The sequence below is a fragment of the Otolemur garnettii genome, unplaced genomic scaffold (genome assembly GCF_000181295.1).
Source record: "Otolemur garnettii isolate 467f Iridium unplaced genomic scaffold, OtoGar3 scaffold00005, whole genome shotgun sequence".
NCBI lineage: Eukaryota > Metazoa > Chordata > Mammalia > Primates > Galagidae > Otolemur > Otolemur garnettii.
In genome coordinates this window covers 17,138,348-17,143,888 of record NW_003852400.1, presented here as the reverse complement: position 1 = coordinate 17,143,888, position 5,541 = coordinate 17,138,348, and the positions used below count along the sequence as shown (strand labels likewise).

General features: G+C 39.4%; 1 pseudogene; it reads right to left on the bottom strand.

The window, feature by feature from the left end:
• Positions 1-2,147: 2,147 nt before the first annotated feature.
• Positions 2,148-2,239, bottom strand: LOC111722026 (annotated as a pseudogene).
• Positions 2,240-5,541: the final 3,302 nt, after the last annotated feature.

Genomic DNA, 5,541 nt, shown 5'->3' with positions numbered 1-5,541 from the left:
AAAAGTAAAAGGGAGATGGGGACAATAAAAAATAAAAAGCAGCAGCTACAACTATCTTAGCTGATAGAATTGTATTTTTCCATGTTTTATTTCTGGGGACCATACAGGAGATGCTGACTCTTGGACCATATTTAAGTTTTTCTTATTTTGAAGAAATGATACTATTTGTCAGAGGAGGAAGAAATCTGGGCCTGAAAAGTTTGGGACTGAGAGTAGACGAGTTATGAGTCACCTGAAGTCCGAACTCCAAACACTCCCTTGGCCTGTTTCTGCTAATTTCTTTGCCTCATTGTACAAACAAAAAATAAGAAAAGGATATAATAGCCTGCCTCAATTTGGCCTGAATATCTAAGAATGAGTGACAGATCTCTGATTGCTCTATTTTGTGTAAGTATGAAGAAAAATCTATACAATAGAACCTCAGTAAGTTGACCACCCAAGAGTCGGTGACAAACTGGTGAACATATGGAGTGGTCAACATAAGGAACTAGATCCACTGTGCTGATATTACCTGTGACATATGTCTGGTCTATGAAAATTAGGTCAATTTAGGGACATTATTGATACAGGGATATGGTCAACTATGGAGGTTCAACTATGTTCTCTACAGCAAATAGAATAATAATAATAATAAAAAGCTATACTTCCAGTGTTAGTTTATATGTATTCAACATAGCATTTGCCATTCTCATTCTTACAACCAGAAAGTTGAGTTGAATACTTACAACCAGTGACTTTTCTTAGACTCACCATAGAACAGTTATGTGCTTATTTCTGGGCAAACCACTACCACTATCCCCAAATCTAGAGAGAAAGGCAAATTCTCACCTCAGAGTAGGGAAGACCTGGGGAAGAGGAATCTGTGCTATGAGTGGCTACTGAGGCAACTGCTGAATGATGGTGGCTGGAGGCTATGGGACCCAGGAACAGGCAGGTGATTAGGTACCCAAATGTGTCCTCAGAGAAAGTGTGCTACTGAATTTACCTGTTTACCCATCCACCCACTGCTCCAGCCATCTGTCAGTTCATCCACCTGTCTGTTCATCCAGTCATTAATCTACCCATCTATCTTCCTATTCAACCATGCTTCCATCTATCTATCCTTCCACCTATCCAATCTCCCATCCATTCACCTATACAACCATCCATCTACTCACCTATCCACCTATCTATCCAACCAACCCTCTATCCATCTGCCCACCCTTTTACCCTTTCATCCATCAACCTACCATCTTTCCAATCATCCATCTATCTACCCATTTATCCATCCATCCATCTATCCAACCAATCATCCATCCATCTTTCCACCCATTTATTCATCTACCTGTCCAGCTATCCATCCATGCACCTATCTATTCAAACAACCATCCTTCCACCTTCCATCCACCCTTCTATATACCTACTCAACATACATCTGCCCATCCATCCATCCATCTAGTCACCTATCCACACATCCATTTATCTATTCACCTATCCATCTAGTCAAACATCTACCTCTCCACCCATCTATCTAGTCATCCATCCATATATCCATCCATCTATCCAAGGAGAAGTTTGTTTTATGTATTTATTTATTTATTTATTTGGAAACAGACTCTCACTCTGTCACCCTTGGTAGTGCCGTGGCATCGCGGCTCATGGCAGCCTCCAGTTCTTGGGCTTGGGCAGTTCTCTTGCCTCAGCCTTCCGAGTGACTGGGACCTGAAGGTACCTGCCACAACCCCTGGCTATTTGGCTATTTTGTTGTTGTTGAGGCTTCATTTGAACACGCCACCCTCGGTGTGTGGGGCCGGTGCCCTGCTTGCTGGGCCACAGTCGCTGACCTATTTTATTTTTTTGAGATGGAGTTTCACTATGTTGCCCATGGTGGAGTGACATGGCATCACTGTTCCGAGTGGCCTCCAGCTCTTGGGCTTGGGTGATTCTCTCGCCTCAGCCTCCCAAGACAAGGAAAAGTTTAAATGATTAATTCTAGAGGTTGAATACAAAGATATTTGATTCTGGGTATCACTTAGGACACAGTAACTTTAATGTTTCCCACATTTCCCACCTTCAGCAGGGTAAGATAATTCTTGGTTTCATTACTCTGCTCTAACTGAAGCATCCAGCTCTTCTCATCCAACATGTCAGTCCTTTTTTGTTTTTCACATTAGAAAGGTAACGTGCCAGTGTTGTGACAAGGTTTCAGGAGCAAATATGCACCAACACCCAATCATCACACTTATAACTACAAAAGGATTAATCTTTTGTGAGGGTTGGGGGAGACTGAGTCTCACTATGTCGCCTTCGGTGGAGTGCCATGGAGTTGCGGCTGGCAGTGACCTTGGGCTCTTAGGCTTGGGTTGTTCTCTTGCCTCAGCCTCTCAAGTGGCTCCGACTGCAGGCGCCTGCCACAAATGCCCAGCTATTTGTTTTGTTGTTGTTGTTGCAGTTGTCATTGTTGTCTTGCGGGCCTAGGCCAGGTTTGAACCCGCTACCCTAGGTGCATGTGGCCAGCGCCCTTAACCACTGAGTTAGAGACACTAAGCCAGGATTAATCTTTTTAATTTTTGCCATTTTAATAGGAATGTAGAGATAGCTCACTGTGGTTTTAATTTTTATTTCTCTAATGACTGGTGGTATTGGGAGTCTAGGGGCAAACCTTTGTGTAGAGTGGCTGAGTCATCTGAAAGGTATTGTCAATTCTGTCCCAGTAATCTGTTTATCCCAGCACCAAGACCCACTTGGTGAATTACTGTAGTTCTTTCATATATTATAGTAATATATAGAACTTGTCTGGAAAATAAACTTTGGTATCTCTTCTGAGTAAAAATAAATGTACAGCAATTTTGAGCATGCATCAAAAAAAAAAAGGAAAGAAAGAAAGAAAGGCAAATTCAGAGAGTGACAAGAGACAACTGCTTACCTAGAGCAGAAGCCTTGCTATACAGGTAGGAACATTTAAGAGGCAGTTTTGAAGAACTTCTAGATCCTAACAATGGAGTAACCTGAGCATGAGAAATTGTCAGGGTTCCTATTTTATAGAGTGTTACTTTAAGGGACCACAAATTTTTACCATGGTGAGGAATTAAAAAGATTTCCTCTTACCTTTGGGAAAGGGAAATTTAAATTAATCTTTATAAAATACACCAAAACATTCTCCATAATGAAGGTCTACTCTCAGGGGAAAGACTTTACCAGACCTTTATTTAACTTTAACAAAGACATCCTTCCTATGCTAATAACTTCTAGGATTCTTATTTTACCTAAATGACACGATGTGGTGGGGGGTGCTATATTTTTGGGAAAACACTTGTAAAGGTCATAGGCCAGAGATACAGACCCATTAAAATAAATAGATTTAATGATAAGATTATAAAATGCTTTTCCTAACCCACACCTAACCATTAGGCCAGGGCTTTAGTGGATTACAACTGATATGCACTCTCTTTCTATTTATTTTATTTTATTTTATTTTTTGCAGTTTTTGGCTGGGGCCAGGTTTGAACTTGCCACCTCCAGGTATATGGGGCTGGCACCCCACTCCTGGAGCCACAGGCACTGCCCTTACTCTCTTTCTAAAGAAGACTACTTGGGGAATGTCAAAGATAAGAAAAGAAACACAAATAAAGACACTACAGTAATTTAAGGACTATGGCATATGAAAATAAATCAATCCTTAAACACGCTTGAGTTTTAGTTACATAAATGTAAGTTCTCACACTGAAGGTTTATATGCCTCAGTTCTATGAACTTAAACAGCAAGTCTAACTTTAATCCAAAAAATGATAATATTTATCAAAAGGCAAAGAACAAAAAAAATTATAGACTTTTAAACCAAATAAATTAGAACTGGTAAGAGGAAAGATATAAATGTTAAAATTATCTGACAGATGGGCAGTGCCTGTGACTCAAAGGAATAGGGCACTGGCCCCATATACCAGAGGTGGCAGGTTCAAACCCAGGTCCAGCCAAAAACTGTAAAATTATCAGACAGGGGATTTTAAAAAGTGATTTATGTGTTAATAACTCTAATACTAAAAGTAGTTATTATGCAATAACAGATAGTTAATGTAAGCAGGAAGACACAAACTCTGAGAGGGGTGTGCAGATACTCTGAAGATGTAGGATGCACTCCCAATCAACATGTGGTTCAGGTGTGGAAAACTAATGATTAATGATTTTACACCACCCTAAGAAGTATGCAAAGATTTACTACTTACATAACTCATATCTTTGGGTAGGCCTCCCAAGTAAATTCATAGTGGCTTGAGAGAATGAAAAGAAAAAAAAAAAAAAAGACTGCTGGTTATGCTTAGGATGTGGGGTGAAAGTTCCCAAAGTGAGAGTTCCTGTATGGAGACAAAGGCTTGTGTGGTTTAGATCCCCTGCAAAGACCAAAGAAGAGAGGACCCAAGCTTTCTTACCAGCTTGTTCAGATGTGGGACAGACAGCAGTGAGACAGAAGTGAGACTGAGAAGCTATCAGAAGTGCAACATAGAAAAATTAGGGTCAGAATTCTTGTTACAAGAAGTCAAAAGTCAAAAAGAGATGGTAAAAATCAAAAACACTGTAAGACTTTGTTGACATAATCAGTAGGCTGGACATTACTAAGGGAAGAATCAGTGAGCTTGAAAATATATAAATAGAAATTTCCCAAATTGAAATGCAAAGAGAAGAATAAAACTGAACATTCGAGAACTCAGGGATAATTTCAAACGATACATGTAAATCTAAATGGAATACCAGGAAGAGAACAGAGGTAGAAGTAGAAGAAGCAGTGGGAGTGATAATGGCCAAGAACATTTAAAATTTATGACATACATCAAACCGCAGATCCCAGAAACTTAGGTAACACAAACACAATAAATGTCAAACAACTTTACATCTGGCGATACCATTATTTTTTAGCTTCAGAGAACTAAAATAGTAAGAAAATCTTAAAAGAAGTCAGAGATAGAAAATAACCACTTATAGGAAAAATGAATTATAATAAGAATAATACATGTCTCTATTCAGAAACCATTTGAGTAAGAAGAAAAGCAAGAGAAATATTTAAAATTATGAAAAAAAATCACCCCACTAGCCTAGAAACTCTATATCCAGCAAAATTAATAATATTCAAAAGTGAAGAAGAAATGGACAGACAAAAACAAAAACTGAGAGACTATACCACCAACAGACTTCTCCTACAAGAAATGTTAAAAGAGATTCTTCAGAGAACAGGATAATTATATGCATCAGAAGTTCAATATCCCCTAAAAAAAAAAAAAAAAAAGGACATCTGGAGAGAAATCTGAAAGATGACCAACTAGAGATATATGTCACCAAGGCATCCCCCCAAACAAGAAAAAGTTTCAGGTGTAAAAGCATAGCTCAGGTGGTACACTGGGGGAAAGGTTTCTGAAGCTACCCTTGCTGGAGAGCCCATGGGAAGAAGCTGCAGAGCAGAACAAGAAAAAGGAACATTTGGCAGAGACTGACCCTGAGAGAGTTGGAATCTGGTGGAAAGGGTAGGCAGGGGTGTTTACTTGTTCTCCCTTCACACCTATGGAGGTCTGC